This window comes from Eulemur rufifrons, chromosome 29, assembly GCF_041146395.1.
Source record: "Eulemur rufifrons isolate Redbay chromosome 29, OSU_ERuf_1, whole genome shotgun sequence".
Lineage (NCBI taxonomy): Eukaryota > Metazoa > Chordata > Mammalia > Primates > Lemuridae > Eulemur > Eulemur rufifrons.
In genome coordinates, this window is record NC_091011.1 from 59,797,820 (window position 1) to 59,810,319 (window position 12,500).

The following is a 12,500-nucleotide window of genomic DNA, read 5'->3' on the forward strand; positions in this document are numbered from 1 at the left end:
GCCAGCTGTTAAACACAATGCATTTTATCAAAAACATTTCTTAGTCATGTATTTACATTAAACATTTATTAAAATATTTATCAATTCTTTGCATATGGTGCTGCTCCAAAATTTAACATTTTCTCTCACAAGCAGAGTGATGGCCTAATAACTAAGCTTTTGTCCATTCCTTTATTCCATAATGCATTTCACCTGTTATGACAGCAGGCCCTGTGGTGTGTGACACTGAGCAACAGTGACTAAGGGAGAAAGTCTGAATGAAGAGGAAACTAAAGAAAAGAAACACTGGTGCCTACTAAATAAGCTGGAGTTGAAGATACCTCTGTGACAAACTTCCCAGCTCCACAATTTAAAACTAGTATCTTCTGGACTGGATTAGTCTTCCGTGGACAACTGCAGTCGCCATCTCACTAGTGTAGCAGCACCCACTCTGCTATCCATTGACCCATTTTCTGTGTACAGCAGCCAGAGTTTGCTGGTACAAGTTTGGGCCTGTCACCTCTTAGGATGAAGACCAAGCTCCTCACCTGGCCAACAAGACCCTGCTCACCTTACTCCCACTTGCACTCACTGGCTTCCACGAGTTCGTCCTCTTCCTCCCTCTGACAGCCTCTGCTGTACCCTCCTGCATCGCTGCCCCTGGTGATTCTTTTCTCTTCTTGTCTTGGAGGACATTTCTTCCCAGGAGCCTTTCCAGACCTCCCTGAATAGGCCAAATTCCCTTTCAGTGAGTACTTAAGGTGCTGATGACACACACTGAAGCACAGCTCTCCCTCTTAGCACCTGTCACAATCTCAGCTTTACACTGTGCATTTGACTGTTTATTGGATATCAGTCTTCCTGACTAGAGCATGAGTCCCATCATGACAGGCCCCATCTCACCATGCTGGACCCCCAGGTCTGGCATGGTGTCTGGCAATGTGAATAAATAAAATGTGAATAAATAACTAAATAAATCCTTGCTAGAAAGTTTACTAGCTTCCAGTTTTAAAACAAGTTGCCCATTCGAATCACTGTGTGATTGATGTGATAACAACAATAAGAATAACATTAAGGAAAAATACAGTCTCTGAGACAGAGTAATAAACACTCAGCTGATTTTACTGTCCAACAGGGAAACGATCCAACATGGAGGGGTTTAACTCTGGGATGGAGCCTTGGTGAATGGAGGTGATATAGGGTTTTAAAGCACATGGTCCATAGCCTAATCTAATTGTTTTCCTGCTTGATAGAATCCAGACAGTATAGTTGAGTCACAGACTGCAGACAGTGACTCTTTTGCCATCAGGGTGCTTTTCTGCTGGTTCTAACCAATATTCTAAGGAAAAACTGTCCCTGCTCTTTCTTCAAGTGTCCTTACTGCTTGCTATCTTGAAATTTCTTTTACCCTCCAAAGCTAAGAGTTCTGCAGATCCTCACGTTGACGATTCATCCATACAGACGATGCTTTCTTATTTTTACCTGGCTGGGACATTGGTTTGTATTCACCTATAAAATGGGGCCAATAATATCTTCCTCAAAAGATTCTTAAGAGAATTATTAAGATAATTCAATGAAGGAAAATAGTAAGTGTATAGTGAACTTAATAAAGACAACTTAGATGGATGTTACTGAAAATGGTGTTGGTGATTCAAATGATAACATTCTTTGTTTGAGGACCAGTATTTCAGACCTCACTAAGTTGTGCTATGCTAGTAAAGAGTAATTCCATTTCTATATTGATTCTCTAAAGCAGAATAGGAATGATATGGAGATTCTCTCTGAACAAGTTTTTCTTCTTGATGTTAAATGAACTAACTCATGCACTTAGTACCATAAAATTCAAGTCCAAAGTTGTTCTGAGAAATGAAATTCCTTACACAGTTACCTTGTGAGATAAACCCTTAGGATAGCAGCATCAATAAGACACAGAATTTGGTCAGAGCTCTGGGTTCTTTTTTTAGCATCTCACCTTGATTTCTTGCAAGCTATGTGATTTTAGGAAAGTTTAATTTCTCAGAGCCTCAATTTCCTCATCTGTAAAAGAGCAGTGATGATATTAGCCTTATCACCAGATTATTATAAGGACTAGGAGAGAAAGGTGTCATGGAAAACTGTAAACTCCTATATAAACTGAGTAACTATGCTGTGGACTAATATTTGTGCCCTCCCCGCAAATTCACATGTTGAAATCTTAATTCTTAAAGTGATAGTATTTAAAGATGTGGCCTTTGAGAGGTAATCAGGTTTAGATGAGGTCACAAGGGTGTCTGCTCTCCTCCTTGTGTGGATACAACAAGAAGACAGCTGTCTGTGAATCAGGAAGCGGGCCCTCACCAGACGCTGGATCTGCCAGCACCTGGATCTTGGATTTCCCAGCCTCCAGAACTGTGAGAAATAAATGTCTGCTGTTTAAGGCATCCAGTCTATGGTAATTTTATATGGCAGCCTGAACTAAGATGAATTACTAGTTGTATATGCAATAATAATATCAGTTTTACATACAATAATTAAATAAAAAATTGGGCCTAGCTCTCCATAGAAACACAGTCATCTTAACCTACCCATTGGCATTAGGTTGGTCACATGCACTTGATAAAGCTCAACATACTAAAGTGTTATGGGAACCAAAACACAAATGTAGGCCGGGCGCGGTGGCTCACGCCTGTAATCCTAGCACTCTGGGAGGCCGAGGTGGGCGGATCGTTTGAGCTCAGGAGTTCGAGACCAGCCTGAGCAAGAGCGAGACCCCATCTCTACTAAAAATAGAAAGAAATTATATGGACAGCTAAAAAATATATATATATAGAAAAAATTAGCCGGGCATGGTGGCGCATGCCTGTAGTCCCAGCTACTCGGGAGGCTGAGGCAGTAGGATCGCTTGAACCCAGGAGTTTGAGGTTGCTGTGAGCTAGGCTGACGCCATGGCACTCACTCTAGCCCGGGCAACAAAGTGAGACTCTGTCTCAAAAAAAAAAAAAAAAAAAAAACAAAACACAAATGTAAAAGATGACCAAGGACTGTTATGAGGCTTAAAACCATAGCATTGGCACACTTTTCAAGATAATGTCATCTCTCTAATCAACCAGAAAGGAGTGCATTAATCTAATACATGAATGGAATGTTCCTATCGATTAAAATTAAAGATATTATCTTATATTATTGCTATGTCAATGCCATTCTAGATGAAATATTTTAAAAGAAAAATACATATACAAAGTCTTATGTGAGATAAGTGCAAGTAATTTGTCTAAAAACAAGTAAACACGTTACTATAATAAATTTAATCCACATTTAATTTAATGTGAATACTGGTTTTAAAGGAAAGTCTCTAGGTAGAGTTATAGATGAGAAAGCATTTGCATTCCCTGTGTACATATATATTTACACAGAGATGGCATCTATTTTCCCAAAGGAAGTTCTATTTATTTGCTGCAAATAAAGGAAACATTTTGCTTTGTCATTCCCCTTATCCATTTATTTTTAATGTGGAAAAAGGATTTCATGAAAATCATTCAAATTCTCTTTCTATGCCTGAGAAAGGTTCTGCTTATCTTAGACGCTGAATGATTTGAGACAAAGTGACAGGCCTTCTTTTGTATGTCTTTTAATATTCTTGGTAGCTAATGTCTAGAAGCAAAAAGTGTGTGTGTGTAGACATTGCAGCCTGATCCTCCCTGAAGGAAAATCCTAATCACCAATTTCAAAAGCGCGAGCTTTACTAATGAGCTGAGCAACGTTTCAAGCCGCAGCCATTATGTTTTACTTTAAACCAGATTTTCTTACAACTCGAAAGTACAAAGAATCAATCTCAGTGCCCTGAAGACTCTTCAGGCTATTGCTTAGTGATTAATCATGGGAGAGGAAAAAAACCCAATTTTCAACTTAATTGGTTAGAGGGCAACCTATAGACATAAAAAATGCAATTCACAGCCCGCTGATGAACAGTTATGCAAGAAAGGCACACGTTGAAAACACTATCTACACTATAAGGAATGCATAATGCAGAATACTGCTTAATTCACATAAAACCTTTCTGGTCTTATTTGTTTGCTCTGTCTTTTCAGTTTCTATCTGCTGCTTCAATACGTGGAAAGAACCTGTAGGCGGAAGCCATTGAAATATCCTTTAAACCCTGTGCCACATTTTTATTAAACATGCCAGACCAGATCACAAATGCCGATGCTAGTAAAATAGTCACAGTAGAACAAGGGGGATTTTTAGGTTGTCTTTCCAACACTTTTTTATTACCATTAATACAAAGCTTTGGGGGATCAGTTATGGTTTGCCTGTGTAGCTTTTGTTATATTTCAAAATGCAGCTGAGAAACTCTCTCTCTCTACCAAGACTGAGAATGGTAGGATCTCTGATTCTGAAGGAACCCTATATCTGTGAGGGTTCTGGCAGAAAACAAAATTGCATGTGAAGCATTTAACAGGAGATAATTTCATGGCAAGATGATTTACAGGCATGTGGGCAGGGTTAAGGGATCCAAGAAGGGATGAGGAAGCACCCAGAACTAACAGTGTGGTTGTTGCTATCCTGGCCCTGAAGGGCAAGGGCAGGAAACAATGTGAGTGCCGGGAGAGCTGGGGCTGTGGAGCAGCGGCCACCTTGAGGGAGCTTAGTCCTACCCAGAAGAAGCCACAGCCACTGAGGCAGGGACAAAGCAGAAAGTATCTCCATTTCTCTCTTCTCCTACCCTGCATCCCCTGGCAGTGCCTCCCATTGGATGAACCTCAAGAGAGCTGGAGGTGGGGAGCTTAAATGATGCTGTTGGTAAGCTCATCTTCCACCTGGGTGCTTGGATCAGGTTAGAGAGGGACAGAGAATGGATCGGTGGAGCAGGAGGGTGAACAGAATAATCAGAACAGACCCTTAAAGGTTCACAGGTTTAGTGTTTCTCAGACCTGTCCAAGTGGCAAAGCACATGGAGATTAGCTGCTTCCTTGAACAACACCTTTAGTTTATATATTGTTTTTTTTCCTTTCTTTCCCTTCCTTCCTTTCCTTAACTGCACACCTACAACATGCTAGGCCTGCTAGAAGCAGGTAAATTTGGAGATGCATAAAGTATCATTCCCTGCCTTGGGGGAACTTATAGTCTAAGGCTGGACTGGTAAGGGGATAATTTCAATATAATGTGATATGTACCAATTGATGCATGTGTGCAGTCATATATTGTAGCATTGTTTATAATAGCAAGAAATTAGAAGTAAACTAATTGTCCATCAGTTGGAGATTGGTTAAATAAACAATGGAGCATCAATTCATTGAAATCCTATATAATTGTATATTTAAAACGAAGAAGATCTTTATGTTTTGCTATGGAAGGATCTCTGAAAGATATTGTTTTTAGCTGAATGTTAAATGTAATATGCTACCATTTGTGTAAAAGGAAGGAAGGAAGGTGGGGAGGGCAGGAGAAAAAGGGAGAAAAACAATATAGAGAATACACACATATGTTTGCTTGTGTGTCCTGGCCAATCTCCGGAAGGACTCATAAGAAAGTGGTAATTCGGTTGCCTCTGTGGAAGGGAAATGGCGGGCCAGGCAGCAGGGGGAAAAGGAGGCATATTATCATTTACTCTCTTGAAACTTCTGAATTTTGAACCATGTGAATATATTACCAATTGAAAAATCAACAAAATATGGTAACTGCACTGGGTTTACGGAAGCCCGCAGGAGGCATCATAGAAGCTGTGCGTGACTGGTGGAGACTGACAGGAGATGGGGCACAGGCTGGCAAGGCTGGGTCGTGGGAGCCTTGTGGACGAGTTTGAGTTTCATCCTGAAGATGATGAAGAGTCACTGTAAACTCTTGGGATAGGATGGGTCTAAGGGATGTGAGAGAGGCTACTGTGCTAGTCCTTGAAGCACCAATACATTTAATTCCGTCAGATGAACCTGGAACAATTGAGCCAGCAGGAAACCCAATTGTTTGATAAAATTGACAACAAACAAAAGACAGTTTCTTAATAACATTTGTTAATATTTTAAAATACTAAGCTACTAAGATTTGCTTGCTATGGGTTCATTCACTTTGACATGTTTCAGAAAAGAGTTCCTGGAGAAACATTTTATCCATTAGCTTAATGTGGGACTGGGAAAGAAACCTGTGCTGATTTCAAGGGCAGGGTGCCTCGTTCACACAGCACTGCTTTTCTGAGGGTCACAGGGTGACACCCACAGATCTCATCCAACCCACACCTCCTGTGCCCCAGACCTGACTCTTGACTCAGGAGTTGCTGGAGAATGGACCTCTGATCTTAGAACAAGCCTCCCATCCTCCAGGCCATGGAGCTTTTCCTCCTCTGAAAGAGAGTAGATACTGAAGCATCATTGGATTTAGAGTTACAACGTTAGTTGCTTGTCTTGGATTTCTCCCTTACTTATTATACGAACCTGGGCAAGCACTTAGTCACAGCCCCTATTGCCATACCTATAAAATGGAAATACTTATACTTGTTTTTCTACTTCACTAGTATACAGATGTATTGCCAGAAGAAACTGAGATAATGTATGTGAATGTGCTTTAAGAACAATAAAGCATAAAATACATTTGTCATTATTATCAAAAAGTAAATAAATAGCCACTGATGACTCTGTTCCAGACATAAAACAGACTGTCCAGTTCATGAGCCCTGACTTCTTAGGTCATCAGTTAACAATCAAAAGCAAAATTAAAAACTCACAAAAACAAAACAAAACAAAATTCATCTTCTATGAATTTCCTTTATTTATGGTGAGATCACTTTTCAACACATTATAAATGTTCAATAAAATACCACAGTCTGACAGTAGTTCATGAGGCTGATAGAACTTTCAGGTTTATATCCAGTTATGACATTTATTCAAGCACAGTTTATTTACTACAACTTTTACTTACAAATATTTAGTCTACATTTAGTCCAGATATATACTCTGAATTAAATAAGAGTAACAACTGGAGAGAGAAAGAGAGAGTATAAAATATAAGGGGAGAAAAGAAACAGGGATTTTAGAGTCAGAAAGCCCTCAATTATGTCCATAGTACAGACTTTTACTTATTTTGTGCCTTGGGTAGCGGCCTAATGCCCTGAGCCTCAGTTTTATCATCACTGCAAGGTGGATAAAGAAATGCCAGTGCTTTGCCGTAACTGTTGTCTTTTCCTTTTCTTCCTCCTTCTGGTTCTTCTCAAGAAGCAAGAATGTAAGTTAATGAAGCATAGTTTTCTAAGTGCTTCCACTTAGAAACACATAAAGAAATACAGTGTATTTACTATTACCATATTATTATCATTATATTACTATATACTGGGTTACAATTATGTGGCCATTGAACTCAAACAATACCTAGAGAGGCTTTCCCTGCCCACTGCATCTGAGTATGTCTGCAGCTCTGCACCCCTTGCCATTCCTCACCTTGCCTCGCAGCACTATCACTACCTGCTATGTGTCTTTGTCAGTGGCTGTCTCTCTCCGGTAGACACGGAGTTTCATGAGAGTAGGAGAACTTGTCTGCCTACTATGTTACTATAGCCACAGAAGCTAAAATAGTACCTGTACCTAGCAGGAGCTAAGTATATCTGGATATGAATAACACAGCTAAAAAGGCTCGTACTATTATAAAATCTCTATTGAGGCCGGGCGCGGTGGCTCACGCCTGTAATCCTAGCACTCTGGGAGGCCGAGGTGGGCGGATCGTTTGAGCTCAGGAGTTCGAGACCAGCCTGAGCAAGAGCGAGACCCCATCTCTACTAAAAATAGAAAGAAATTATATGGACAGCTAAAAATATATATATAGAAAAAATTAGCCGGGCATGGTGGTGCATGCCTGTAGTCCCAGCTACTCGGGAGGCTGAGACAGGAGGATCGCTCAAGCTCAGGAGTTTGAGGTTGCTGTGAGCTAGGCTGATGCCACGGCACTCACTCTAGCCTGGGCAACAGAGTGAGACTCTGTCTCAAAAAAAAAAAAAAAAAAAAAAAAAAACCTAAGTGAAAATCTCTATTGAATACAGACATTGATTTACTGGAATCATGGAAAGAATTCTTGTTAGTGCAGAGGGTATTTCTCACTTTCTGGGGAAGAGACCCTTTGCTTGGTGCTAATGGACAGGAGCTGGCGGCAGTCAGGGGGTACCATCAGAATAAACCTTAGCTGGGGCTTTGAGACTTATCTGAGCTCCATGCAAGTGATGGTCCAAGAGAAAATGTAAGCATTATCTCCACTGCCAGCTACACTCATCTTGAAGAAAGACACCAAATTCACACATTCATTCATCAGTTCAACAACTGCTGAGCTCCGTCATGGTACTGGGCCTGGTGCTGGTGTTGGGGACACAGAGGAAGATGAAACAGGTGTGGTCTCCACTTTCACGGAGCTCACAGCTCATCGATCTCACAACTGATAGGGAAACATATAGAAAATGAATAAATCCATAAACATAAAAAATTGTTATTTTTGAAAAGTACAATGAAGGAAAAGAGGGTGTACACAGGACAATAATGGGGAATGTCATTTGTACTGGGTTCATCTCAGGGCAGGTCCTGTAGAAGCAGAGCCTGAAGTGGGGGGTTCATCAAGGAAGTGCTCTCCGGAGAAACCTGTAAGGGAGAGAGGGCAGCAGGATGGGGCAGGGGAAGAATCTGGGCAAAGATGTGGTTTCAGGAGAACTCTGACGCAGCCTGACCCCACGGGGATCCCTGGAGCATGAATGCACGTCCCAGTTTACCCCACTCAGACGTGAAGGGGCTGAACCTTTTTAACCCCACACCAGTTGATAATTGACTTAGGTCACCTTCTGGGAACAGAACAACCTTTCAGGCATGTTTCAGCAAGACAGTTCCCATCAGCCAAAGGCAGCACTCTGGAGAAAGGTGCGAGTGTGCATGGTTAGCAGCAGCCACACCTGCAGTGGCTAAGGGTGGATGGACTAGCTCGGAACAGATGGTGTAGACATCAGGAGTATCTGCCACAGGGTGTGTGTGGAGGCTTCTCTGAACAGGTGGTTTTGAGTTCAGTTTGAAGGATGAGTAAGAGTGAGGCAAAAAATCGTATTCCAGGTTCAGGGAACAATATGTGCAAAGGCCCTAAAGGTGAAGAAAAGCAAAAAGAAGATGAGTAGGGCTGGAAAATTGTGAGGTACAGGAAGATGGGTCAAGATTATCTTGAGGAGGGCCCAGATCATTTTGGATTTTATCCTAAGGACAATGGGAAACCATTGAAGTGCTTTGAGCAGAGAAGTGATGTGATATATATATATATATTTTTTTTTTTTTTTTCTTTCTTTCTTTTTTTTTTTTTTTTGAGATTTTTGCTCTGTTGCCTGGGCTACAGTGCAGTGGCATGATCATAGCTCACTGCAACCTCCAACTGGTGGGCTGAGGCAATTCTCTTGCCTTGGCCTGGGACTATAGGCAGGTGCCAACACACCCTACTAATTTTTTAAAAATATTCTGTAGAGACGGGGTCTCGCTATTGCTTAGGCTGGTCTCAAACTGCTAGCCTCAAGTGGCTTCCCAAAGTGGCATGATTACAGGCGTGAGCCACCGTGCCCAGCCTCCCCTAAATATTTTGATATCACTTTGGACTAGTCAGGAATGCGTTAGAAGAGGAAGAGAGAAGATGCTGGGAAACCAGCTGGGAGGTTGGTTTGTAGTTATCTAGGCTGTAAGCAATGGCAGTTTAGATGAGGGCGGAAAGGGGATGGAAAGAAAACAATGGACTTGGGATATATTTTGGAGGGCAGAAGTAACAGAATTTGGTAGTAAATTGTCTATAATGGGGAAAATTTATATTTTGGTCAGGGAATGGTAGATCAAGATGAGAATTTATATTTTTACCATCTTCCCCTTTGATATGCAAAACACAGGTTTAGAGCCTAGTGTTAAGGGTGTTTTCTTTTCTGTCTGTCCCTGTTAGTTGGTAGAGCATATTGAAAGGGACTGACAATAAAGCAAGGTAACAAAACAGCCACTCTGGAATGCCACACAAACTTCTTGAGATTAAATTGTGTATTTGTTTTCTATTGCTGCATTGTGAATTAATACAAACCTTGTGGCTTACAACAATATTTTTTATTATCTCACAGTTTCCATGGTACTCTGCTCAGGGTCTCACAAAGCCGCAATCAATGTGTCAACCAGGGCTGGGGGCTTTTCTATGGCTTGGGGTCCTCTTCACAGTTCATATACTTGTTGGAAGAATTCATTTCCTTGCAGCTGTAGAAGTCCTAGTGGCTTCTTGAAGGCCAGTAAGAGAATCCCTTAACCTCTAGAACCGCTGTCAAAGGGATCACCTGATTAGGTAAAGTCTACCCAGGATATCCTCCTATTTGATGAACTTAAAGTCAACTTATTAAGAACTTTAATTATATCTGAAAAATTCCTTCACCTGTGCCATATAATGTAACTTAATCATAGGAATGAGATTCCATGGGGAAGGGATTATACAAGGTCTTGGGTCATTGGGGGTCATTTTAGAATTCTGCTTATCAAAAACTGAAACCAAAAAGTGATCAATAATAGCAGAGTTTCATGCTAGCTTATGGATTTAGTAGGATTTTTAAAAAATACCTTTACCATTAAATTTCTACTTCAGGATTAGATCTCTCTACTCAAATTTGGTGAAACCAGCCAGAGGTAAAAAGGGAAAGATGCATACACGAGAGACCCAGGCAGATAGATAATCAAACTGACTTGACTAGCTCTTCTCCCTGGAAATCAACACTAAAATAATATTTTAGGTGACTTAATTATAAAATCACCATCCCTACATTTTTTTAATCTTCTATTGTTTTTTCAGATACTAGATAACTGAGCAGATATTGGAAATAGGTTCAATCTACTTCTGTAAGAATCTATGGCCATGTCTCAAGAATAGCATCTTGAGGCTGGGCGTGGTGGCTCACGTCTACAGTCCCAGCTACTGGGGAGGCTGAGCCAGGAGGATCTCTTGAGCTCAGCAGTTGAAGGTTGCAGTGAGCTATGATTGGGTCAGAGCATGTTTCAAAAAGAAAAAGAAAGAAAAAGAAAATTTGTGCTGAGATCTGTATTGAAGCTTTCCCACATTAAATTAGGATCTGCACTCTGTCCCCTTCCTCCTGCTTCCCCTTTACTAAGCCCTTCACTGAAATTACCCCTGTCAGATGCCACCACAGACAGGCAGAAACTCCAGGAAAGGGTGTGGGGTGAGTGGAAGCCAGGGGCAGAAACTCTCAGCACACATCAGTCCAGTGTTGGTCAAGAAGCACTAAATGGAAGAACGATGGGGGAAAAAATGAGGAGGCCAGTCATGACTCAAGCACCCCAGAAAGACCACTGGGCACAGAAAGATCTTCACAGTGTGGGGGCATCTAGACTAGGAGGAAACGAAGGTGATGAAGACAGAAAATCAGATTTAATTAGTATCATAAATATTGGGCTTAACTTCCCGTGGAAGACATACAGTGGCTTCCATGGGGGTAAAGGGGAGTTTTTCAGAAATTACTTTTCTTCTACTATGCTTAATTGTAGTTGATTCCTGATTAATCAGCACAAACCAGAAGCTTGAAGGATGTGAAGTTGTTTGTATAAAGTACACCACATTTTCCTCTGCTTCTGTCCTCAAGGACAAATCAGCTAACCAATAAGCACATACTCACTCAGGGACACGTACACACTCGCTCAAACTCAGAAGCATTCAGAACATAGAAAAGTGCACAAGAAGGACTTTGACAACAAACATGTGGGGGCCGTGGGCCACATTCCCAGGGATTCATTGCAGCCTCGGTTACCATGGCAATTATACATTCAACTCAGGGCCTGCCTCCTACTCAGTGTAACCTCCATCAGGAGGCAAGAGACAAAAAGGGATAAAGCCGCAGCCCTTCAATGAGTCCAGACTGTGCACAAAGGCTGCCGGCATCACAGCCAGATTCAGGGAGCTACCCAAACTGTCACGTTACACATCTCGTAGCACACTAATCTCCCCCTCATCACCAGGGACCATTGTAGAAAAGGCTGGATCAGGAAAGCTTTATGAAACATACAAAGATTTTTTGCTCCAATTCATTTGCAATTCCCTTTATTAACTTATTAGTCATGGCCAGATGAACAATTCTGAAATTCTCTTCCTATTTCAATTTGTGTGAGAACCCCTGTGACTGGCTGCATGTGTGTGTGTATCTGAATGCGTGACTGTGGTACATAACGGTCAATAGATAGAATGCAGTATTCTTCCCCCGCTTGTTCCTCCCTCCTGTAACAGAAAACATTTGTTAGAAATGTAACCTCATTTTTGCTTTTAATTAAACTTTTTATTTTGAGACAACTGTACGTTCACCTGCTGTGATAAGAAATAATACAGAGAGATCTCCCCTACCTTCTATCCAGTTTGCCCCAACGGTAACATCTTGCATAAACTATAATATCGTATCACAGCCAGGAAGTTAATATTGATACAATCCACTGACCTTATTCATATTTCACTAGTTTTACATGCATTCTTTTGTGTGTATTTAATGCTATGCAATTTTAGCAACATGTGTAGATTCACGCAAC